At 42.9% G+C, this 26,756-nt stretch overlaps 1 long non-coding RNA gene across 1 annotated transcript in view; it reads left to right on the top strand.

Annotated features, from left to right (window-relative positions):
• Positions 1-26,545, top strand: part of LOC116737791 — a 104,627-nt gene extending 78,082 nt beyond the window's left edge. The window contains exon 3 of the long non-coding RNA XR_004342971.1: positions 26,407-26,545. This is a non-coding gene — a long non-coding RNA (uncharacterized LOC116737791). The remainder of the gene's footprint in view (positions 1-26,406) is intronic.
• The last annotated feature ends 211 nt before the right edge of the window (positions 26,546-26,756 follow it).

The raw sequence follows: 26,756 nt of genomic DNA, 5'->3' as shown, positions 1-26,756 counted from the left end.
GTTTTTATTTCATTAATTTTCTCTATTATTTGTCCATTTTTAGTTTTATTGATTTCCACTCTTATTTATGTTATTTCCTTCCTTCTACTTCCTTTAAGTTTAATTTGCTCTTCTTTTTCTAGCTTCTTAAGGTTATAGTTTAGATCATTGACTTTAGACTTTTCTCGTATTCTAAATATATGCATTGAAAGCTCTTAGTTTTCCTGTAAGCACCATGTAGGTGCACTCAACTCCACATTAGATGTGTACCAATACTTTAGTGTGTTGCATTTCCATTATTATTCAATTCAAGATATTTTCTAATTTTTTGTGATTTCTTCTTTACTCATAGATTATTTAAAACTATTGTTTAATTTCCAAATATTTGTGAAAAAAATATCTAATTGTTATTAATCTTTAATATTTTGTGGTCAGAAAACATCTATGATTTAAATCTTTTAAAATGTATTTAGACTTGTGTTGTATAACAGCAAATAGTTTATTTTGATGAAGGATGCATATACACTAAAAAGACACTGTATCCTTATTAAATGTAATGTTCTAGGTCAGTTATGTCAAGACAGTTGATAATACTGTTCAAGTTTTCTATATCCTTACTGATATTCTATGTACTTACTGAGAGAGGAATATAGAAATCTCCAGCCATGATTGTAATTTTATCTATTTCTCCTTTTCAGTTAATTTTTGCTTTAGGCATTTTGAAGCTGTATTACTAAGTGTATATAATTTTTTTATGTTTCCTTGATGGATTGATCCTTTCATCATTATGTAATGTTCTTGTTTATCTACAATAATATTCTCTCTGGGTGTCTACATTGTATGATATTAATGTAGTTACTTCAGGTTTCTTATGCATATTTGAATGATATATGTTTTTCTTTTTTCTTTTTTATGTTTAACCTATATTGTGTTTTTGTATTTAAAATGTTTCTTAAACAGCATATAGTTTTATGTTGCCTTTTTATACAGTTGGGCAATCTCTGCCTTTGAGTGTTTAGATCATTTATATTTAAAGTAATTATCTATATGGTTGGGTTTAAATCAACATCTTGCTATTTGTTTTCTTCTTGTTCCATATCCATCGTTCTTTTGTTCCTCTTCCCTGTCTTCTTTTGGATTAAGCATTTTTTTTTATTATTCCACTCTATGTTGGCTAACTATACTTCCTCATTATATTTTTAGTCATGTTCTAGGGTTTACTTTGTGCATCTTATCACAGTCTGCCTCCAAGTATTATTACTTTATGTATAATTGAAGAGCAATACAATAGCATAGTTCCTTTTTACCTCTTCATGTGCTTTGTACAATTGTTATCATATAATTTACTTCTATATATGTTATAAATCTCAAATTTGCTTTAAATTATCAAATATCTTTTAAAGAATTTTTAAAATGTTTTTAATGTTTATTTTTGAGAGACAAAAATATTTAAGTGGGGGAGGGGCAGAGAGAGAGACACACAGAATTCAAAGCAAGCTCCAGGTTCTGAGCTGTCAGCACAGAGCCCAATGCGGGACTCAAACTCACGTACTGTGAGATCATGACCTGAGCTGAAGTCAGATACTTAACCAACTGAGCCATCCAGGTGTCCCAAAGAAATTTTTTAAAAAACAAGAAAAGGGAGAGCTAATATTTATCCACCTATTTACCATTTCCACCTCTCTTCCCTTTTTTGTGTTGGTCAGATTTCCATTTAGTGTCATATTCCTTCAGCTGTAGAATTTCTTTTACCTTTTCTTGAGGCAAAGGTCTGCTAAGTGACATATTCTCTGAAATGCTGAAAGAAAAAAAATGTCAATTTTTTTAAATGTTTATTTATTTTTTAATTTTTTTTTTTTCAACGTTATTTATTTATTTTTGGGACAGAGAGAGACAGAGCATGAACGGGGGAGGGGCAGAGAGAGAGGGAGACACAGAATCGGAAACAGGCTCCAGGCTCTGAGCCATCAGCCCAGAGCCCGACGCGGGGCTCGAACTCCCGGACCGCGAGATCGTGACCTGGCTGAAGTCGGACGCTTAACCGACTGCGCCACCCAGGCGCCCCTAAATGTTTATTTATTTTTAAGAGAGAGAGACAGACAGAATGAGTGGGGGAGGAGCAGAGAGAGAAAGAGACACAGAATCTGAAGCAGGCTCCAGGCTCTGAGATGTCAGTGCAGATCCCGATATGGGGCTGGAATCCATAAACAGTGAGATCATGACCTGAGCCAAATTTGGACACTTAACTGACTGAGCCACCCAGGAGCCCCAAAATAGGTCAATTCTATATCCAGCGAAAGTAACCTTCAAGATGGAAGTAAAATAAAGACAGATTCCAACAAACAACTTTGCAGATTATCTTGTTGGATGTAGAATTACAAATTGACATTTTTTTCGGCATCTAAAGATGTTATTCAATTTTCTTCTTGATTACATTGTTTCTGACCGAAGTCAGCGTTAACTATTTTTTTTTTAGCATTAGCTATTATCTTTGTAATCTCCGTATGTAATGTTGTAATGCACCTTTAAGTAAGTAAGTAAGTAAGTAAATAAATAAATAAATAAATAAATAAAATAGCTTCATCACTTGCTTTTAGCTATTTAACTATGATTTATGCTTATCCTCTTTGGGGGTTTGGGATTCTTCTATCTATGGGTGGACATTTTTCCTCAAATGTGGGATGTTTTGGATCATCATTTCCTGACAAAAAAGCCCCTCCTCCACTTCCTTCTTTGTTTCCTTTTATAGTTGTTTTAGACTGCTTGATTTTCTTCCACAAGTTGCTAAGACTCTGTTCATTTTTTTAAGTCTTTTTTTCTTTCTGCTTTACTTTGCTTCTATTCTATGTATTAAAATCCTATGTCTTTATGTTTGCTGATTTATATCTTCTTTGGTGTCTATTCTGATATTAGTCCTATCTAGTGAAATTTTCATTTCAAATGCATGTTTTTCAGAAGTTCTATTTGGCTCATATATATATATATATATATATATATATATATATATATATATTTGAATTTTTAAAAATAAGTGTTTAAATTTTTGTCTAATAGTTTTATCATCTTTGTTATTTCTGTTCTATTGAATTGACTCATTTTCCTCATGGTTCTAGTTCACATTATCACATGTCTAGTAATTTTTTATTGGATGCTAGACATTGTTTAGTGCCTGGATTTTGTTCTCTTCCTTTAAAAAAGAGTTAAGTTTTGTTTTGGCAACCAACTAAATAACCCATGGATCATTTGAGGCATGTTTTTAAAAGTTGTTAGGGTGAATCTATAGTAGTCTTTATGCTAGGTCTAGTGTAGCCTTAATATCACACTGTGTTTCTTCTGGAGTATCTACTGAATGGCCTCAGTGTTCAATAAATTTTTTCCACTCTGCCTGTTAGAATTCCAATGTCTCCCAGCTCTCTGTGAGCTCTGGGAATTGTTCCACTTATTACTCCTTAGTAGTTGTTCTTTTCCTGGTAGTTGTTCCTTATCTAGCCTCTTTGAGTCTCACTCTATATATGCACAGCTAAAGACTGAAGAGGACACCTATGCATATTTCTAGAGATTTTTCTGTGCATAGTTCCTTCTTCGCCTCTATTGTGTCCTGCAAACTCCAGTCCCCTGAGCCTCTCTGAACTCTGTCTCTGTCTCTGTCTTCTCAATTGAATAGGAATGCCATGCTCTGTTTGAATTCCTTCCCTTGTGGCACAGGCCAGAAGATGCTTCCAAGCAGAAAGCCAAGGTGATTATAAGAGCCCACTTCATTTGTTTCCTTTCTCTCAGTCCCACACTGCTTGTTGTTCAATGTCAGAAAACAGTTGATTCATATATTTTGTCCAGTTTTCTAGTTGTTTATGATGTATGATGACCAGGAGTAGAAATTCACCTATGTTATCTTTTGAAAAGATTTTACATTTTGCTTTTTATATTTAGGACTTCAGTCCTTCTGGAATTTACTTTTATATATAGTGTGAAGGTGGGAGGAGGTGATTTTATTTTTTTTCTATTTATGTAGCCAGTAGTCCCAACAACACTTACCAAATAGTTTCTTTCCCCCACTCATTTTAGTCACCTCTGTGATATGCCAAGGTTTTATATTTACATTCGTCAGTTCATTTTGTTTGCCCCCGCCCTTTGGCTCTTCTCTTCTACCCATGCTAGTACCTCATTGATTTAATTACCATAACTTTGTAATAAGCCTTTATTTCTGGTAGAACAAGTCATACTTCTCTGTTTTTCTTTATAATTTTCTTGTCTATTTGTTACCTTTTCCATGTAACTTCTAAGATCAGTGTTTCAAGTTGCAAAACAAAAAAAAGTTGGCATTCTAGTTGGAGACACAGTGTGTTTAATGCTTATATAGGCAAATTCAAATGTTTTCACGATGCCATCTTTTCATCAATGAGCACTGTTTATGTATCTCTCCATTTATTTAAGTATTTTATTATGTCCTTCTGTAAAGTTTTTCTCCAAAATATCTTGCATGTGTTTGGTTAAATTTATCTCTAGGTACTTTATGGTTTTGTTGTGGCTGTGAATGGTATTTTTTAAAACTGCTTTTTCTAATAGTTTGTTGCTGGCATCAGGTCATGCCATTTTTGTATGTTGATTAGGCTTATAGGAAATTTGCTAAACTCTCTTATTAGTTCTACTTGTTTCCAGCTTTTTTTCCCCATGTACGTAATTATGATGTCTCCAATCCTTTTACTACTTCTTCCCCTCCCCCCCTCCTCCTCCCCCTCCTCCTCCTCCTACTTCTACTTCTTCTTCTTCCTCTTCTTCTCCTTCTTCTTCTTCTCCTCCTTCTCCTTCTCCTTCTCCTTTTCCTCCTCCTCCTTCTCCTTCTCCTTTTCCTTCTTCTGCTTCTTCTTCTTCTTCTTCTTCTTCTTCTTCTTCTTCTTCTTCTTCTTCTTTTTCCTTACTGAGGTGGTTAGAATTTCCAGTATAGGGTTAAATAGCATCAGTGATAGTAGGCACCCTCATAGTCTTTTGACTTTAAAGGAAAGATTCCTGGGATTTTACCATTAGGTAAAATATTTGCTGTAGGTTTTTGCTGTAGTTCTTTTATCCTAATTTTTATAATGAGTACATACAGAATTTTATCAAATGCTTCTTCTGCATCTATTCAGGTGATTATGTGTTTCTTTTTTCCTTTAATCTATTTTTAGTTAATTGCATCAAAATTTTTGAATGATAAACCTTCCATATATTATTGGGTTAAACCCTACTTGGTTATGATGGGCTTTAAATTGCTTTATTTAGTTTGTAACACTTTATAGGTATTTTTGTGTGTATGTTCATGAATAAGACTGGCTTATAATTATGTTCTTTTTCAAACTTGAGTGTTCTGTTCTCATGGCTTCATAGAAAAAGCAATCTGTTTTTCATTTCCAAGAATATTTCCGTCTCCAGATTGTCCTATTTTCATTACTTCTTGTTCTCCCTTTTTAGGTGCAATCACCTCTCAAAATTATGAATATTAATTAGATCTTTATCATTTTTCCTGTTTCTTCCCTATCTCTCTTGGACCACTGTGGGAGAAATCCTAAATCCTGGGTATTCCAGGGCCGAATACATTTCTTAGAAGTTTTTTTTTTTTTTTTTTTTTTAATTTTTTTTTCAACGTTTATTTTATTTTTGGGACAGAGAGAGACAGAGCATGAACGGGGGAGGGGCAGAGAGAGAGGGAGACACAGAATCAGAAACAGGCTCCAGGCTCTGAGCCATCAGCCCAGAGCCCGACGCGGGGCTCGAACTCACGGATCGCGAGATCGTGACCTGGCTGAAGTCGGACGCTTAACCGACTGCGCCACCCAGGCGCCCCATTTCTTAGAAGTTTTAATAACTGCCTCAAACTTATCCTCATCTTTAGTCCCTGAAATTCTGAGGAGGTATCATTAACATTGTTCCACTCAGTTCTGCTATCTACTCCTCAGATGAGATTTCCCTTTATAAGAAATTGAGGGCTAGTCTCACACCATTTTTTAGTTTATCACTGTAATGGGGAGTTTTCCCTATTATGCTAGGCAGTAGATGTGATCCTGGAAATCCATATTTACATCATGTTTGGCTGACTAAACTGGGCCCATGACAATACTAGTGTAGATAATCCTTTTATCAGTCAGGACTCTATGTTGCAAGGCAATGAAAACCCAGTTCAAACTGCCTTAAGAGAGAAAAGGAAATCTGTTTGTTCAAATAACTGAAAAGCCCAGGGGCAGTGGAGCAGGCTGCTTCAGACATGGCTGGAGGCAGGAGAGACCCTCATCAGGTCTCAGACTCCTCCTCCAGCCCTCAGCTCTCTCTCCTGGGCATCTGTTTCCTTTGTAGGCTTTTCCAGAGGCAAGGAAGCTGCCAGCAGCTCCAGCAGAAGCAGGATCTCCCATGCACATACTAGAATTCCTTTTGGAGTCACTTGGGTAGCATTTCCATCTCTAAAACAGTCACTGAGTGGGAACTTAAGAATATGCTCCCCGTCACTGCCCCTGGCCAGAGACAGGCCCACAGTGGGTGCCAAGAACAGAGCGGAAGCCAGAGGATGCCCCAAAGCGGGTCTGTTTATAATTCAAGAGGTCCTGTGTGCTGAGCCCATGTGAAATGTCCACCCAGACCCTCTACTCTCATCTCAACAACTGGTTACATTTATTGCTGTGTATGCACTGGAGCTCTCGTTTTGTAACTGGAAGAAGAGAAAGAAGGTGGTGTATGCCGTGATGAGGAAGAAAAAAGACGGCGAGAATGCAAAACAGCCTGCCCCTGCCTGCCCACAGATGGGCCATAAGCCCCTAGGTTCAGGGGCTGGGGACAGGAAGCCAGAAGGCTGCCCGCCTGGGGATGTTGCCCACAGCCAGAAGCCTAAAAGGGCTATGTATGCCAGGGCTCCGTCTTCTCTCAGGGCCATGTGGTGGCTGAGTACACACCTCCCTGCCTCTTCTCCTGATGCCCTCACCACCCACCATGGCATTTCTGTGTCTTTAGCCTCACCTCGTTTCTGAAGCACTTCTCTAGCAGCAGACCTCCTTTGCCTGCCCTCTAGGAAAATGGGTGATGAACCCTCTGCATCCCCAGCACCTTAGCTCTGCGCTCCTGTCACCTGCCTGCTCTTACTGAAAATTCCAAAGGATCAGACTCCTGTTTGGTGTTCTTTCCATGTTTGCATCATTGGAGTCACGTGAAATCCTTCAGCAGACATGTACTGAACGCCTCATAGGCACTGTGCCCGGGGCATAGGATAAAATGGGGAGCTTCTTTCAGAGCAGGAAACAGAGCATGGAGACTAGCCTCCCAGAGTCTGAGGAGAAGCCCCATGGCCTGCGGCATGAGCTCAAAGCCTCAAGTTTTGTTTTTATTTTTTAAAAATGTTTATTTTGAAATAATTACAGATTCACAGGAAGTTGCAAAGAAATAGATGGGGAGGGGCCTGTCTATGCTTCACCTAGTTTCCCCCAATGGTGCCATCTTACATAACTATATACAGTAAAACACTAGGAAACTGATGTCAGTATAATCCATAGAGTTTGTTCAGATTTCACCAGTTATACATGTACATACTTGTGTGTGTGTGTGTGTGTGTGTGTGTGTGTGTCTATACAACTATGCAATTTTATCACATGGATAGCTTCATGTAACCATCACCCCAGTCAAGATAATTAACTGTACCATCACATTGGAACTACCCATTTATAGACATTCCCACCCCTACTTGCCCATTCCCCTCATCCCTTCTGGCGACCACTTATCTATTCTCAGTCTCTATAATTATGTTATTTTAAAAATGTTATATAAGTGGAATCATGCAGTATCATCTTTTTAAGATTAACTTTTTTGTTTCAACATAATTTCTTCAGGTTCATCCAAGCTGTTGTGTGTTTCAACTGATCTTTCTTTTTTATTGCTGAGTAATATTTCATGAGATGATGTATCAAAGTTTGTTTATTTACCCACTGAATGACATGTGGATAGGTTCCAAGTTGGAGCTATGATGAATAAAGCTTTTATGAACACGTAATGTGTTTCACAACTTCTGCACGAAAATACGTTTTCATTTCTCTGGGAAAAATACCCAGAAGTGCAATTGCTGGGTTGTATGGTAAGTCCACTTCTAGTTTTATTTTTTTTTTTTTAAGTTTATTTATTTATTTTGAGAGAGAGAAAGAGTGCAGATGTGCGGGAGAGAGAGAGGGAGAAAGAGACCCCAAGAAGGCTCCGTGCTGTCAGTGCAGAGTTTGATGTGGGGCTCAATCTCATGAACTGTGAAGTCATGACCTGAGCTGAAATCAAGAGTCGGACACAACTGACTGAGCCACCCAGGCGCCCCCATTACTAGTTTTAAAAGGGACTGTCAAACTAATTTTCAGAGTGGCTGACCATTTTCTATTTTCCCAGTGACAATTGTGTGAGTGATTCAGTTGTCACATACTCAGCAGCAGTTTTATTTTAGCCATTTATACATTTACATGTATAGTAATATCTCAGTGGGGTTTATTTTTGTTAATGTTTATTTATTTTTGAGAGAGAGAGAGAGAGAGAGAGAAAGCGTGAGCGGAAGAGGAGCAGAGAGAGAGGGAGACACAGAGTCCAAAGCAGGCTCCTGGCTCTGGGCTGTCAGCACAGAGCCCGATGCGGGGCTCACATCCACCAACTGTGAGATCATGACCTGAGCCGAAGTCGGGCGCTTAACCAGCTGAGCCACCCAGGCACCCCCTCAGTGGGGTTTATATTTGCATTTCTCAAAAGCTAATGGTGTGGAGCATTCTTCTTTTTTTTTTTTTTTAAGTTTTTATTTTAGTTCCAGTATAGTTAACATACAGCATTATATCAGTTTCAGGTGTACCGTATAGTGATTCAACACTTCCATACATCACCCATTCCTGAGCATTCTTTCATGTGCTTGTTTGCCATCTGTACGTCCTCTTCAGTGAAGTGTCTGTGTGGTTTTTTTCTCCATTTTTAAATTGGATTGTTTGAGTTTTTTGATGGTTGAGTTTTGAGGGTTCTTTATATATTCTAGATACTAGTCCTTTGTATAAAGTGATTTGATAAATGATTTGCAAATATTGTCTTTCAGTCTGTAGTTTGCATTTTTCATCCTGAGTTTTGTGCAAAGCAAAGGTTTTTTCATATTAATTTTGATGAGGTGTAATTTATCAAATTTTTCTCTTATGGATCGTGCTCTTAATGTCATTCTAAGAATTTGTCCCTTCATCCTGCGTCCTGAACATTTCTTCCCATGTTTTTTTCTAGATATTTTGTGAGTTTATAGTTTACATTTAAGTCTGCAATCCATTTCAAGTTAAAATTTAAAAAAAAATTTTTTTTAACATTTTATTTATTTTTGAGACAGAGAGAGACAGAACATGAACGGGGGAGGGGCAGAGAGAGAGGGAGACACAGAATCGGAAGCAGGCTCCAGGCTCTGAGCCGTCAGCCCGGAGCCTGACGCGGGGCTCGAACTCACGGACCGCGAGATCGTGACCTGAGCTGAAGTCGGACGCTCAACCGACTGAGCCACCCAGGCGCCCCTCAAGTTAATTTTTCTATAAGGAATGAAGCTTAAGTCAAAGTTTATTTATTTATTTATTTGCTTGGAAATGTCCAATTGCTCCAGCAGCATTTATTGAAAAGGCAAACACTCCATTGAATTGCTTTTACTCCTTTGCCAAATATGAATTGGACATTTTGTGTGAATCTTATTTTGATGTTCTCTACTTTGTCCTGCTATGTGTCTATCTCTTTGCCGATAGCCACACTATCTTAATTATTGTAGCTATTTAGCGAACCTTAACATCAGGGAGAATGTATCCTCCAACTGTATTCTTTTTCAAATAGTTTTGGCCAAGAGAAGGCCTGTGTCTCTCCATATAAATTTTCAAATAACTTTGCCTGTTGCTACAAAAAAATCTTGCTGAGAATTTGATAGACATCGCATTGAACCTATAAATCATTTTAGGGAGATCTAGCATTTTATGATGTTGAGTCTTTCAATCAATGAACATAGTATATCTCGCCACATATTTACATCTTTTGATTTCTTTCATCAGGATTTGTAACTTATCACAAATCTTGTACATGTCTTGTTAGATTTATATCTAATTATTTAATTTTTTGGAGCAATTTTAAATGGTATTGCATTTTTAAATTTTGATTTCCATTTGTTCATTGTTAATATATAGAAATGCAATTGATTTGTGGGTGTTGATCTTATCTCCTGCAACCTTCTGAACTCACTTATTAGTTCTAGAAGGTTTGTTTTGTTTTGTTTTGTTTTGTCAATTCTTTGGGATTTCACTCACAGACACATGTCATCTGCACATGGAGAATGTTTTATTTCTGACATTCCAATGTGTATACTTTTAATTTCTTTTTCTAGATTCTTGAGATGGGAGCTTAGATAATTGATTTGATGCTTTTCTTTTTTTTAATCTAAGCATTAGGGCTCTAAAATTTCTTCTCATCACTTCTTTAGCTGCATCTCACAAATTCTGAGATGTTGTGTTTTCCTTTTCACTCAGTGATATATATATATTTTTAAATTTCTTTTGAGAGTTTGTTTTTTGGCCCATGGATTATTCAGAAGTATGTTGTTTAATTTCAAAGTGTTTGGAGATTTTCTTGCTGTCTTTCTGTTATTGATTTGTGGTTTGGTTTCATTATGGCCAGAGAATATGCTCTGAATGATTTCAATTCCTTTATTTTTATTTTTATTTTTTTAATGTCTATTTATTTTTGAGAGAGAGAGAGAGAGAGAGAGAAACAGAATGTGAGCGGGGGAGGGACAGAGAGAGAGGGAGACACAGAATCTGAAGCAGGCTTCATACTCTGAGATGTCAGCACAGAGCTGGAAGTGGGGCTGGAACTCATGAACCGTGAGATCCAGGCATGAGCTGAAGTCAGATGCTTAACCAACTGAGCCACCCGGGTACCCCTCAATTCTTTTAAAATTGTTAAGGTTTCTTTTATGACCCAAGATATCATCTATCGTGGTGAATATTTTATTGGTACTTAAAAATGTGTTCTGTTGTTGGGTAGAATATTCTACACATGGCAATTAGATCCTGATGGTTCTTTGATATCTTTGCTGATTTTCTGTCGAGTATATCCATCATTTGCTGATAGTAGGCTGTTAAAGTACCCAGCTATTACTGTGAATTTGTCTATTTCTTCTTTTAGATCTGTCAGTTTTTGCTTCCTGTATTTTGAGGTTCTGTTGTTTGGTGCACATACATTAAGGATAGCTAGATATTCTTAGTGGATTAAGTAATGTCCCTCTTTGTGCTTAGTGACCTTTTTTTGCTCTGAGGTCTACTTTATCTAATAGTAATATAGCCACTCCTGTTTTTTTAAAAAATTAATTTTTGCATGATATATCTCTTCCATCATTTTATTTATTTATTTTTATTGTGATATAATTGACATTTAACATTATATTGACTTCAGATATATAACATAATAATTTGATATTTGTATATATTGCAAAATGTTCACCAGAATAAGTCTAGTTAATATCCATCATCACCCACAGTCACAAATTTTTTTCTTGTGATGAGAACTTTTAAGATTCACTCCCTTAGCAACTTTCAAATATACAATATAGTATTATTAACTATAGTCACCATGCTATACATTACATCCTCAGGACTTATTTATTTTATAAATAGAAGAACTATTTTAACCCATTTTCCCCAGCCGCACCTCTGTCTTTGACAACCACTAATCTGTTATTTGTATCTGTGACTTTGTGTATTTTCTTTGTTTGCTTGTTTAGATTCCACATATGAGTGAGATCATATGGTATTTGTCTTTCTCTGACTTATTTTGCTCACTGTAATCATCCATGTTGTCACAAAGGACAAGATTTCATTTTTTTTTTAGTGGAATAATATTCCATTATATAGCTATACCATATTTTCTTTAAAAAAATTTTTTTTTAAGTTTATTTATTCTTGAGAGAGACAGAGCATGAGCAAGGGAGGGACAGAGCGAGAGAGGAACACGGAATCTGAAGCAGGCTCCAGGCTCTGAGCTGTCAGCACAGAGCCCAACCTGGGGCTCTAACTCACAAGCCGAGAAATCATGATCTGAGCTGAAGTCGGACCCGCAACCAACTGAACCGTTCAGGTGCCCCAACTATACCATATTTTCTTTATCCCTCTATCCATCAATGTACATTTGATGTAAACAATGCTGCAGTGAACACGGGGTTGCGTATATCTTTTTGAGTTAGTGTTTTCATTTTCTGCAGATAAATACCCAGAAGCAGAATTGCTGGACCATATGGTAGTTCTATTTTTAATAATTTGAGGATTCTCCATACTGTTTTCCATAGTGGCTGTACGAGTTTACAATCCTACTAACAGGGGGATTGTACATGGGTTCCTTTCCTCCACATCCTCTCCAGCATTTATCTTTTTGATGACAGCCATTCTAACAGGCATGAGGTGATATCTCATTGTGATTTTGATTTGCTTTTCCCTAGTGATTAGTTACGTTGGGCACTTTTTCATGTACCTGTTGCCCAATCTGAATATCATATGTCTTCTTTGGAAAATATGTATTCAGATCCTCTGATCCTTGTTCATTGGATTGTTTGTGTGTTGTTTATTATTGTTGTTGTTGTTATTGAGTTATATGATCTCTTTATGTATTGTGGATATTAACTCATGTGATTTGCAGATATTTTCTTCCAATTCCGTAGGTTACATTTTCATTTTTGTTGATGGTTTCTTTTGCTGTGCAAAGGCTTTTTAGTTTGATGCATGCTTATTTTTGGTTTTGTTGCCTTTGCTTTTGGTGTTAAACCCAAAAAGTCATTGTCAATTTTTCAAAAAAATTAGTGTTTGCATGATGTCTCTTTTTCATCCTTTTATTTTTAACCTTCGTATGTCATTATGTTTGAAGTAAGTTTCTTGTAGATAGCATATCCTTGGGTTGTGGTTTTGTTTTGTTTTGTTTTGTTTTGCATACTCTGTCAATCTCTGTCTTTTAATTTGTGAATTTAGAGCATTTATTTTTAAAGTATTTATTGATATGTTGGAGCTTAAGTCTGTCATTTTATTATTTGTTTTCTGTTTTCTGCCTCTGATTCTCATCCTTCTGTTTCTTTGCTCTTACCTTCCTGTGGGCTATTTGAGCATTGTAAGTTTCATTTTGATGTTTTGATATATTTTTTTAGTATATTACTTTGTATAGTTTTCTTTGTGCTTGCTGTAGGACTGACTATACATATATAACATATCACAGTCTACTGGTGTCATTGTTTGACCACTTGAAGTGAAGTGTAAAAACCATTTGTTTTACTATGTCTGCTTTTTAAACATGATGGTTGCAAGCATTTCCTCTCGCTATATTGAACACCACATCAGATAATAGTATAACTTTTGCTTTAACCACAAAATATGATTAAAGAAACTCATGAGGTGACGATGAGTTTATTGTATTTACCTTTATTTTTTTTACCCATTCCATTGTTTTTCTTTCTCTTCTGAATGTCTCGGCTTTCTTCTGTTACCATTTTTCTTTCTGTTTGGAGAGTTTCCTCCAAGGATAGATCTGCGAGCAACAAATTCTCTTAGCTTCCCTGCTTGAGATGACTTTATTTTCTCTTCATTTCTAAGGAGAATTTCACGGGATAGAGAAATTTGCAGTTGATGGTTCTTTTCTTTCAGTACTTGAAAAATATTAGGCCACTTATTTCTGGGCTCTGTGGTTTCAGATGAAAAAACTATTCTCGTTCTAACTGATGTTCCTTAACAGGTAATGTGTCATTTCTTTCTGGCTTTGTAAAAGATTTTTTTCTTTGTCTTTAGTTTTTAGAAGTTTGATTATAATACATTTTGGCATGGGATTGATTTATTTGTAATTAATTAATAAATTAATTAATTACTTTTTTAAGTAGGCTTCACACCTGGTGCAGAGCCCAATTTGGGGCTTGAACTCAGGACCCCAAGATTGAGACCTGAGCTGAAATCAAGAGTCAGGTGTTTAACCAACTGAGCCACCCAGGTGCCCCTTATTTTTATTTTTTTTATAACATTTCTTCAACTATTTTTCAGGCCCACACTCTCTTCTCTACTGGGACTCTGTATGAATGTTACATCTTTTATTATTGTCCCACAGAACTCCACAGAGTCTCCGCCATTTTCTTTGTCAGGCTGCTTTCCATCTGTTGTTTAGATTGAGTAAATTCTGTTGCTCTGTCTTCAAGTTTATTGTTTATATCTTCTATCACCTCCATTCTACTATTGAGAACCTACTATCCAGCAGGTTTTTCTTTTCAGTTGTATATTCCAGTTTGTAATTTGCATTTGGTTCTCTTTAATTATGGCTACTTTTTGCTAAGGTTTTTTTTTTTTTCATTTGTTTCAAGAGAATTTGTAAGTGTTTGGTGAACCATTTTTATGCTAATGCTTTAAAATTCTTGGTAGGTACTTCCAACGTTGATTTATCTAGATACTGGAGTCAGTTGCCTTGTCTCATTCAAATTGTGATTCTTTGGGAAACGAGTGATTTTCAGTTGTATCCTGGACATTTTGGTTATTATGTTATGACACTCTTGACCTATTTAAATCTGTTTTAGTGGGCGGTTGCTCTGTTTAGATTTAATGTATAGGTTCTGGTATGCATATATTTATGACGGCTTGGTTATCAGAAAGCTTCCAATGTGATTCCTGTCTTCTAGTTTTTTTCTTCTTCTAGAACTGCTGGGGCTTAGTCTCTGTTGGTGTCCTCTGTTGGTGTCATTCTCAGGGGTACCTGGTGTTGCTGGGTCATTCTCTTCCGTTGGAGGGCTGAGGATGAGGGACAGAAGCTGCTGGGTCTGGGTCTTTTTATGCCACTAGGGTAAGTAGACACAGGGCTCAGCTGATGCCCCCTGTGCGTTTGGACCAGCTCACCAACCTGTACTCTGATTGTACACCTGCTACAGGTGGATCAGACTGCCTGCTGGTGCCTCTGTCGTGGAGGAGCCATTGAGGGTCCCCACTGGGTCTCCTCTGGACTCTTCCTTTAATTGCCCTTGGTCCAGTGAAAGCAGGCTTTTCTGGTTTGTTTTTGTTTGGGTTTGTGCCTACTGGCGCTTCGGTGTTGAAGGAATCTTCAGTGCCCAGTCCTTAGAAAACTAACTACATTGTTGTCCCTCAAGTCCTGAGGTCCCTGGCTAGGCCACCTTCTGCTTTCCAGCTTTCAGAGTCTTCTAATCATTGTCTGTTAAGTAGTTTCCAGGATATTTAGTTGTAATTAGAGGGCAATGTTTTGATCACCTCTTCTTTACCCCCTTGGTGAGGGAGGGCTTCCTGCCTTAGGGTTGTGGGGATGGTTGAATACACAACCGCTGAGACTGGGCAAGTGAGATCGATAGTCACATATACTCATAGCCTGGAGGACACCACATGCTACACAGGGTCACATGGGGCTTGCACTTGGGAACAGAATGAACCAGCAGGGGCTACAGGAGGCAGGCTACAGAGTATCAAGAGAGTGAGGTACCCCCTGGTTCCTGCAGGAGGATGTGATTAGCTTGTTTCAATAATTCCATGAGCTAGTAGGGCACCGAAACCTGAATAATCAGGGATGAACAGGAATTGTGCCGGTCACTTTGGTAAGGAGAGTCGTCTGGCTGGGGAACTTAATTTATGAGCAGGCGTTGAGGAGGAAACTTCCGGTTAGGGCACGAAGTCCCCTGATGTCAAGGCAGCACATGATATTGAGCCTTCCCACACAGGGAGAAGCAGGGAAGGGTATCATTCCCCACCAGAACTGGAGCTCAGGTGTTATTTTTCAAATTCATGAGAACTTTGTGTTCTGATCCAAGTTTGTTTTGATATAAAACTACTCTTCTCTAGATCTTCTATTAAAATCGTGGGCCTCTTCTCGGACCATCAGCATGAATCCTGAGCGTGCTGTATGCAGCTTGAGCTGATGTAGAGAGTGCAATTTAAATTATGTTTTCCTTGAAATATTTTAATTGAAAAGCAACGTAACCATATTACAGATAATTTGGGAAGCAGGGAAAAGAAGAAGAAGCCGTCATAATTTTAACCCACAACCATACCAATGATAATTTTAGTTTGATTTCTACAAGTCTTATTTCCATGCGAAATTCAAAACTGTAAATATAGAACGTATGAGGTCTGTTCATCTGCTTTTTATGATGTTTTATCAGTGCTTCCTTTCTCTCTTTCTCTCCTGAACAATTCAGGCCAAAATGTATTAGGTGGAGCCGAGCAAGGGAGGAAGCTGTGGTGGTCCAAAGCTCAGTGCTTGCAAACCAAACCGTGAGGACATGTGCATGGGGGAGGAGCTCAGCACAGGGGTTTGGGGGGGGGTGCAGGCTGTGAACCCACAGTGGATGCGGGGAGCATCTGTGCAGGGGTGTGACCTAGCACATGTGTCAGAGCCCAAGCAGGATGAGGAAGGCGTCTGAGTGTTTGTGGGGAGGGCAGTGACTGGATATTTTAAGGCTATGGGAGTGATGTTTCTCACTGCTAGAAAAGAGCTTCAAATATGAGCAGGAGAACACGAGACTGAGACATGTGGTGTTGGATTAGAATTGGAAGTATTGGTAAGAACTCATGATTTTCTATATATACAGAAATAACATGCATAAAAACATGAGTATACATGTGTACATGCACCCATGTATTCCCTGGGATTGTCCACTGGGAAGGTGGACACCTCAATAGTAATGAGTACACCTAACCCTATATCTTGGCTTCTAAATACTATTTTCCATTAGTATCCGTTGGGATGAACCAGTGTTCTTTGCCAGAAGGACTGACCGCAGGACTAGAACAGGGAAAACACAAGATGAGCTTGTTGTGCCAGTAGGCAAGGAGGTACTAGAAAAATGAGGCAGATGTGTCCAAAGAATATGAAAGCCAACCTAGGGGGGCTCCCACTGGCCAAATCTGGGCGAGTTAGAGCACCAAAATAAGCAATGAAAGTAACAGATCATAACCCCCTGAGTAGAATAAATGAATGAGTAGGAAGTCACTGACCTAAACAGATAAATGAATAGATGGAAAATTCTATGAGGAAGAGGTGTTACAGTTTCAAAGCAGCCACCCACAATGTGCTATTAATTACAAAGAGAAAACAAGTGACTTTATGGAGGGGAAGCCTAGTAGACACCGCCTTAATCTAGTGATCAAAGTAAGCACCGTTGGTAGTGGACAAATAGAAACCATGTGTCACCTCATAGGACCAATGAGACGAACAGAAAGACCCTTCTTGGATATTCCTGACGAGGATGCATGATCTGAGTCTTTTTTTTTTTAATTGAGGTGAAATTTATATAACATGAATGTATCCATTTAAATTTTTTTTATTTTAGAGAGAGAGGGTGTGTGTGGGTGCAAGCAGTGGAGAGGGGTGGGGGGTACAGAGAGAGAGAGAGAGACTGAGCTTGAGTAGGGCAGAGAGAGAGAGAGAGAGAGAGAGAGAGAATCCATGTTGAGCACGGAGCCAGACATGAAGCTCGATCCCACAACCCTGGGATCATGACCTGAGCTGAAATCAAGAGTCAGATGCTCAACAGACAGAGCCACCCAGGCGCCTCTAAATGTAACCAATTTAAAGTGAACGATTCAGTGCCATTCAGCATATTAACAATGTTATACAACTACCACCCCTGTCTAGTTCCAAAATATTTTCATTACTCCAAAATAGAACCCCCATACTCATTAAGCAGTTACTCCCCATTCCCCCTTTCTCCCACCCCTGCCCCTGGTAACCACTGATCTGCTTTCTGTTTTTATGGATTTACTGATTCTGATATTTCATGTCAATGGAATCATACATTATGTGCGTCTTTTGTGACCGGCTTCTTTTACTACACATATTGCTTTTGGAGTTTATCCACGTTGTAGCGTTTATCACTACCCATTCTTTTTTGTGGCTGAATAATAGTCCATTGTACGGATATACCACATGTTGTTTATCTTCTCAGCCATTGATAGATGTTTGGGCTGTTTCCACCTATTGGCTGTTGTGCATAGTGCTATACGAGTATTTGTTCTATCACCTCTTTGCAAGTCTTTAGGTCTCTTTCTAACACACGGAAGTATCTGGGGGGTGATGGAGCATCATCTTAACACATTACTGTGAAACGGTTCATCAAAAAACCAATTTTCCTGGCACTTGCAATTTTGTTTTGCTAATTTGGGATTATTGCAAAAATGGAACAAAACCAATTACTTTTTTTAATGTTTATTTATATTTGACAGAGGGGAGACAGAGCACAAGTGGGGGGACAGGCAGAGGGACGGGGGAGTCAGAATCTGAAGCAGGCTCTAGGCTCTGAGTCATCAGCACAGAGCCTGATGCAGTGCTCGAACTCACCCGCAAGGAGATCATGACCCGAGCCGAAGTCGGACGCTCAACCAACAGCCACTCAGGTACCCCGAAACAAAACTAACTTGAAATAGAGTTGTCCGTGTATGTTTAGATTCTTCTCCTGTTCTCTCTTGAATAATCTCCCTTTCGGTCCTTGCCTCCTCATTCTACTTGGCAGAGCTGGTATTAAAGTCACTGATGAGCTGACCTGCTGGATCCAGCCGTCCAGCCCCAGACCACATCTTGCCTGCCTCAGCAGTGGCATCTGGCAGGTTGATCCCTTTCTCCACTCTCAGCCTCCTGGCCCTCCTCCCCCATCACTGGCTGCTCCTTCTGGAGTCCCCTGCTGGTCCCATCTTCTCTCTTCTGACTTCTGGGTGTTGGGTGCCCGGGGCTCAGTCCTGGGGCTTCTTCTCTTTTCTTTCCACACTCCCTCCCTTGGAGCCCTTATCCAGTGCTGACTGTACGTGCCACTGAAGACTCTCAACTTCTCCCTGCAGCCTGGACTCCTTCCTTGGTTCCCTGCTGGTGCACCTGACCATCTGCCTGCTGGACATCTCCACTCACACGTCTGACAGGCATCTCAACCCAGCATGTCCAAAACTGAGCTCCCGGCCTTGTTTACTTTGCTCTCCCCCAAACAGTCTTCCTCATCCCAGTAAAAGGCAACTCTGTCTTTCCTTTGCTCAGGCCAAAAACCTTGAAATCACCCTAGACACCTTACTGTTTCTCATATCCCACAGGTGAACAGGGGTTCTTCCCTTGAAGAAAACCCTGAATCTACCCACTTCTGACCACCTGCACTGCCTCTACCGTGCTCCAAGCCACATCCCCAGTCCTCAGAACTATTACAGTAGCAGCTAGCTGGTCTCCCTGCTTCTCCCTCGCCCCCTTCAGCCCACGTCATTCCTCTGCTCACTTCTCTCACTCTCACAGAAGCCCAAGTTCTAATAATGGCCCGCAGGGTATCTTACATTGGGATGCTCTAGAAGCTGATACTGAGACAAGGGCTTGTGTATAGGTAGTTCGCTTGAGAGGTGATTCTGGGAGCGTGGGGCGGGGGTGGGGATAAACAAGGAAATGAGACAGGGAAAAGGAAGGAGGCCAGTACAGTGTGTGTTAATAAGTGAATTACTGCTGTGGGTAGCTGGAGCTCAACCCCCCTGGGGATCTCTGAGAGTAGCTGGAGCTCAACCCCCCTGGGGATCTCTGAGAATCTGCCAAGAGCACGCCTCACAAGTGTCAAACCCGAGAGGCACCTATGTATTTATTCACCAGCTCCACACAGGTTGGGGGATACCCCCAGGAGCATTAACTCCCTGGCCTGGTCCATGCACCAGGGTGTATACCTGTGGCCAGCAAAGGCCCTCAGACAGAGATCTGCAGGAGCAGGGAAACCACAGAGTCTGTGTGCATCCAGTGGGGAGTGCTGAGGGGGTATAGTAGAGCGCTCACAGCACCTTCTTCCGAGGCCCTACGTGATCTGACATCTGTCCTATCCCAGTGACCTCATCTGCCACTCTACACTCTCTTACTCGCTCCAGCCACTCAAGCCTCCTTACTGTTTCTCGCACACATCCTGCGTGCTTCAGCCTCAGGGCCGTTATACTACCTAGCCCCAAGTGCTCTCCCACCAGCATGTCTCCCACCTTACCTTCTTTGGGGCTTTCTCTAAAGGTTGTCAGCACAGCCAGTCGTTCCAGGGAAAACAGATGGCAGCCTCCAGTGAGGACTATCTGAGGGGAGTTTAATAAAGTACTATTTACAAAGGTTTGGATAGGGAAAGCGGAAGAGGTAGTGAATCCCCCTGGGACTAGTAAAGGCAGCCACACTTATCATCCCTAGGCCTGGAGGAGCAAAGAAAGGAAGCTGTTCTTGGAGCTGGGTGTGGGCTGTGTAGGAGAAGCTTCCTAGTAGGAGCTGAGACCTTTGGAGCGAGAATGAGGGGTGCTGACCTCCCTGGCATCCTTCCAGTCTCCTGAAGGTGTTTCCCACCATCCATGCCCAACAGGAAGCCAAAGGGGAAGGGAACCTCTTTGTGTTGTTCATAGATACCAACTGCCAGGCATAGGGCAGGGAGAGGAGCACATCACAGATGTCCAGCACGCTGACCAAAACAGCAACACACGCACACTGCCTACCCCCTTCCCTGCTTCACCTTTCCCCTTAGCAGTTAGCACCATCTAACTTTGTTACATTTTGCTTACTTTATTTATTGTCTATATCCCTCCACTGCAGTGTAAACTCCATAAGGTCAGGGATTTCTATCTTCTTCATTCACTGCTGTATCCCCAGCAGAACCTCAACTGGCACGTAGCTTGTATTCAATAAGTAGTTTTTGAGTGGATGAAGTTGCTACCTAGCTGCGGTAAACAGGATAATGCCCCAAATATGTCTACATCCTAAATGTAGGAATCTGGATATGTTAGGTTACATGGCAAGGGGGAATTAAGGTTGCAAATGGAATTCAGGTTAATAGGTTGACCTTAAAATAGGGAGATTATCTCGGATTATCTGGGTGGGCCCAATGTAATCATGAGTCCAGAAGAGTCAGAGTCAAAAAGATTTAAAGATATTACACTACTGCCTTTGAAGATGGAGGAAGGAGCCATGAGTCAAAGAATGTGGCAGCCTCTGGAAGCTGGCAAAAGCAAGGAAACGCATTCTCTCCTAGAGTCGCCAGATGGGAATATGGCTCTGCTGACACCTTGATTTTAGCCTGATGAGACCCATTTCAGACCTGTGATCTCTAGGACTGTCTGACGATAAATTTGCGTTGTTTTAAAGCCACTAAGTCTGCAGTTATATGTCACAGCAGCAATAAGAAACTAATACACTAGCCATTGTTTTTAATGGCAGGATCTCAGGCTCTGGAGCCAGCTGGGGCCGCTTTTCTGGCCCTTGTTCGCTGAGGGACCTCACACCTTTCTTCTTCTGTGTAAACAAGACTATTGAGTGTTCCTTCATCATGGGTGTAGCTTAAGGATTTGGTGAGCTGATGGGTGAAATGCACATGGCTCAGGGCCTGGCTTCCTGTAACCCCTCTTCTTGACCAGAGGCCCTGCAAGTGTCTGGGAGACAGTAGGCAATACATATCGGTGGAAGGATAAACACATTTCATCAAATGGTGTTCCATAATGGACTTCATCTTTCCTTTGCTTTTAGGACACTGGGGTTTTTCTCCCCAAGTTCTTCTTCTTCTTCTTCTTCTTCTTCTTCTTCTTTTTTTTTTACTATTGTAAATAAAATTTACACGTGCATGCAGTCTTTAAAAAAAAAATTATCTTCTACTTCTTCAAAACAAGAGCCCAAGGTGGCTGCAAGGCTGGTGCTCACACACACAAGATGCGCTGCGGAACAGCTGCCTTTAGCACAGGGTGGTCCAGCTCACCCAGCAGCTGGGCACCTCCCAGGACAGTGAGCCCGCCATGTGGCCTGTCTGGCTGGGGCTGGCAGGTGGGGAGGGGAGAGGAGGCCGACTGGAAGCTGTGTCTAAAAGCACTTTACTGAATTCCCTTCCTGGGCTGGGCTTCCACTGGGCTCCTCCACCAGGGCAAGGGACACCAAGGAAAGGGAGAACAAGGAGAGTGAGTGATGGTAACTGCCATCATCTGAGCGGAGGAAGCCTCTCCCTAATGAAAGAGAAGTGTCAGGGGCCAGTTCAGCAGCTCCGGGTGGTGCTGACCAGGGTGAGCGCATCCAAAGCACCCTGCCTCCTGGTGCACATCCAATAATGGTGCCCTGCAGGCTGCACACCCACCACCTGTGTAGGGAGGTAGGGGCTTCCCCAGCTGCCTGGGGAAGGGTGAGAGACTGAGCCCTGAAAGGGCAGGGACGCAGGAAGCCAGAGCGCAGTTCCAGTTTTCCGCACAGCCAGACCACTTCCCAGGAGGCATGTTTGCCTACCTCTGTGCCGCTCACAGCTGGTGCCCCCTAAATCCCGCAGGACCTGAGTTTGCAAGTGAGAGGGGAGGAGAGGGTTGTGAAGTGACGCCAGCAAGAGAACAAAGAAGGCTTTGCCGGAGAGGGAGGCACCTTCAACTAAGGCCTCGGGGGCCTGGGGAAGTGACTCACTGGGCCCCAGGGAAGGACCCACCCATGGGGTTCCTAGAGACTGAGAATGCAGCCCAGCTGCTGGGCACAGGCCCCATGGGGTGGGGAAGGTGGCTTTAGTTGGGTGGGGCTTCCCCTTGGGACCCTTCCCCTACGAGAGGACCCGGTGTGAGTCCTGCCTGGGGGCCTTCCGGGCAACCCTGTGCTCGCAGGCCTGCCAGGCAGGGCTGTTGCCACCACCAAGGCTGGTGGTGGGGGCGGGGGGGGGGGTTTGCGCTGCAGGCCTTGCCCCTCTCCCCAACTCACACTCCCATTGGCCCAGCTCCTAGGGACCTGGGCTCCCCAACCCTAGGCAGAGCCTGCTGGAGCAAGGCCATCAGTGCCACCCAAAGGTGGCAGTGTTGGCGTCTGGCCCTGTCCCGGGGCTCACTGGACACCTGTGATGAGAACGTGGAGAGCCCTGGCTTCTCGGGCAGTTGCACAACCTCCCCCAATTATGCTCCGTAGACTGTGTGGCAACCGGGCGAGAATTCCAGGACCTTGTATATACTCGTACAAATCTGCCTTCCTGCTGTTTGGCTGCAGGGCGAGGCGTGTCTCCGTGGGCTCCGGGAAATGGGGGTGTGTTCGCGTCCAAGAAGGCGTGGCCCGCGTCCGGAGTGGGAGCGGCCGCCCCGCCCTGCTGGTGCAGACTGCTCACCCCAAACCGCAGCTTCCTCGGGAGCCCTGGACCGGGTCCAGGACACAGAAGAGGAAGCTCTGGTGACATTGTAGACACGGGCTTCGAGCAGCAGGCTTGGCCCGGAGCAGCTCGAGCAGCTGGCAGGTGGCGCACCTCCGGCTGTCCAGGCAGGGACGTGAGGACCTGTGTTCTCCCGGGAAGGGGATGGGGGGTGGCGGGGTGGGGGTGGGGGTGGGGGCAGGGCAGGCGCCGAGGGCATCCTCCCAGGCGCTTGGCTTGGGCGTCCTGGCCCCTCCCTGGCCCCGCCCCTGCTTTTTAAGACTTTGTCCTGGTCTGTGATTGCTGTGTGAGGAGGTCTTGGGAGGGAGGCCCTGGGTGACCCAGCCCCTATCATCCCCGAGTCATGGCTCTGGGTCCAGGAAGAGCATTGTCCAGCATGGCCACCAGGCCCAGAGATGGCTGTCAGGACTGGCTGTTCTGCGTAATGGAAATAAAGACGAAAATCCAAAAGCAGCTGACCTCCAGCCCTCTCCTTTGTGTTCCCTCCAGGGAGTGTCCCCGCCTCTGCCACTGGGTCTCTCATTAGAATTTCAAAGGCGGCTTGTGGAGGTGCTAGCTGGAGAGCTTGTTGGCTCTATGTGCAAATCAAGGAATTTGGGGGAAATTCTCTTCCTGATAACTCTACAGAACCTCGGGTAAACAATCCTTGTGGGAAAACAAATGTTTTCTCTCAGTCCCCTGGGCCGTCTTGTCCCCCAAGCACCCGCAGTGGCTGGCACATGCTGGCCATCCATCAGTGGCGCTCATCAAGTGGATGGGAAGATGAGGACCTTTGCAGGAAGCGGGGACCCTTTTGCTAGCCGACGTCCAAAGCCTCAGCAGCCACATCAGCCCACTCTTCAAGTCAAAGTTATATGAGCCTAAAATAGCACAAGTAGCTTCCAAGACATCCTTCCATTGGGGGTAGGAGGGTGGGATGAGAAACAAAGGAGGCCTTCGTCCCTGTGAGTAAACAGCTGCCAACAGGCAGCCATGCCTAGCGGCTCCTCACTCCGCCTGCAGCTCGGAGGTTTGAACTCACACGGCTCAGGCACGTACGTTGCTTGTCTGGCTCTGGGGTTTAGGGGAAGAGGGCTGACATCCTGTGTTCCCAGTAAGAGCAGCTACGGGCAGGGGATGGGGTTGGAAGGGCTTCCCAGGGGCTGTGGTCTCTGCTCCACTGAAAGGTCACAGAAAAATGCACCTGGCCTTCCTGGGCCTTGAGGGCAGGGACTGAGGGCAGGGGCTGTGAGATCCAGGGAGCGTTCCTGGGTAGCCTTCCTCTTCTGGCCTTCCAACTCTCACTGCGGTTGGGTTTCACTTGGGCCGCTTTAGAACTGGGCTGGCTCCCAGCAGGACGCTGCCCTTACCTGCCACCAATACCTTCCTCTTTCTGTTGGTCCAGAAAGGGCTACCTCACGGGCCCCCATCTCCAGGCAGAGTGAGGCTTCTCTCTACCTGGAGCCACCCCCTTTCGGTGGGGGTGAAGTAAGCAGAAAGAGGGACAGCCGTGTCCTCATCAGTGTTGTGACCTGGCCCAGCCCGCCATATTGTAGCCGTCTTGAGCTTTGTGGCCCATCCACCTTAAAGCCAAATGGAAGTTACGGCCATCAAACTGGACATTAGTATCTGCAACACCCCGCGTTAGCCTAGGTGTCAGGCTCAAGGCTAGAGGCTGCCCTGTGTGGCCAACAGTTGTCCCTCTGCCCAGATCTCCCATTGGGTTGGACCAAGGGTCAAACTGAAGATCCTCTGGCTGCCCCCATTTTTGTATGCTCCACCTTGTCACCTCCTTAGGAGAAACTCCGATCTCGTGTGTCTTTGCGTCCTCCAGGGCCGCTGCAGCTGTTTTCCTGTTTCCGGAGAGTCAGGAGGGAGGACAGGGCCCAGTGGGATGGGGCCATCCTAGCAGATAGTCCATCTTTCCAGAGAACGCAGGTCTGCCTCCCGGATGGGAGAAAGGGTAGTCCTCCAACGTCATAGTCATAGGCTCTGCTCGGCTCAGCCAGATTAGTCTTCCCTCGGTCGGGGCTCGGTGGAGATCCTGTTCCCACTGCTCACATCTGCGTTCCTCTGCCCATTTTCTAAATGTACTGCTTTGGTACACACACGCGCACAATATAGTAGTGCAAAAGGCCCACTGCACCCTGGACACAGGGGTCAGGGTTGGGGGGTTGGGAGAGGTGAAGGAAGCCCATGCCTTCGCTGCCCTCATTCCCAGGTCTGCCAGCGTGGTGCACGCTGGGCTGGCTGGGGACCGCGCAGCCGCTTAGGGCGCAGCCCTCCAAGCAGCTCCTCAAATGAGGTCAGGAATTGGGACTTGGGCTACTCAGGGCTAGTCATTGGCCAAGCCAAGTCCAAGTGTGAGGAGTGCTGGTTTCAGAATCATCTAAGCCAGAGTACCTTCTTGTGGCTGCCTCAATGGATTAGAAACAAAGCAGTCAAGCTGTGTGTGTAATTTATAAAATAGCCTTTATTTATTCTAAGGAACACAGTCAAGTGGTAGCTTAAAAAAAAAAAAACACCACTTTTTAAAAGATATTTAGTGTTGTGACCTGGCTTTTTTTTTTTTTTTTAATCATTTATTTTTGAGAGAGAGAGAGAGAGAGAACGTGAGCAGGGGAGGGGCAGAGAGAGGAGACACAGAATAGGAAGCAGGCTCCAGGCTCTGAGCTGTCAGCACAGAGCCCAGTGTGGGGCTTGAACTCAAGAACCGTAAGATCATGATCTGAGCTGAAGTCACTTAACCGACTGAGCCACCCAGGTGCCCCTATGACCTGGCTTTGAGCCCCATGTGAGGACAGTGACAGAAGCCACCTGCTGTGGCTTGCCTGGTTCACCCTGCACTGCTAGAGGTTTGGCAGCATGGGCTTATAAGAAATAATCAGTTTTGAGGCTTATGAAGAACAGAAGAAACATTTATGCTGCTGGTATTTGATCAAAAGATTACTTAGAATATATTCATTCCAGAAGTACAAAAATGTTTTAAAGGAATCAATAATTTGTGCTGTTTAAGGGACTGCATATATTAGAATTTTAGCATTACTACGGGAGCACAGTTTTGTCTCCAAAGTCTGAAATTCCCCGATTTATGCAAAATCGACTTCCTGATTTTACTCAATTAGTAAAGAAATGGGAGTAACATTCAGTAAGGTCGTTAGTCTTTTTGTTTTTTAGCACAATGGTTTAATCAAAAAGATGGTTTGCCTGAAATTGTCAGGGAGTCTCCCGCAGTCACACCAGAAAAAAAAAAATCCAAAAACGCACACGGCACTGAGCTGTTTTCACAAGACTTCCTTTCTAATAAACACACTTTCTCCTCCTCTCAGATGTGAACCTCAGATGCCCAAATACAGATGTGCCAACCACAGGCGCGTTGCTAAGCAAAGGAAAAGGCTAGCAACTCTGTCCAGCAAATTAGATTGTCTGATGGCGTCTGCTCTGTGGCCTCCGACGGGATGAGGCTGCTCTGTGCTCCTGTCCTGCAGTCAGGTTGAAGCTGGTGTCCCTGACCGGGCATGGAAAAGGGTCCTCGTGTGTTGGAACATAAGGACTTTGAGGAAAAACACAAAAAGACTCATTAGAACGCAGGGCGCACCCCTGGAAAGAGACCCACCGAGGTCCTGTTCTGCGCTCCGGCGACCGGCAGTTCTCAGGCTGGGGGCTGCAAGTTCCGTGG

Source organism: Lynx canadensis, chromosome E2, assembly GCF_007474595.2.
Source record: "Lynx canadensis isolate LIC74 chromosome E2, mLynCan4.pri.v2, whole genome shotgun sequence".
Classification (NCBI taxonomy): domain Eukaryota; kingdom Metazoa; phylum Chordata; class Mammalia; order Carnivora; family Felidae; genus Lynx; species Lynx canadensis.
The sequence above is the reverse complement of the archived record's forward strand: the minus strand, read 5'-3'. Positions and strand labels throughout refer to the sequence as shown.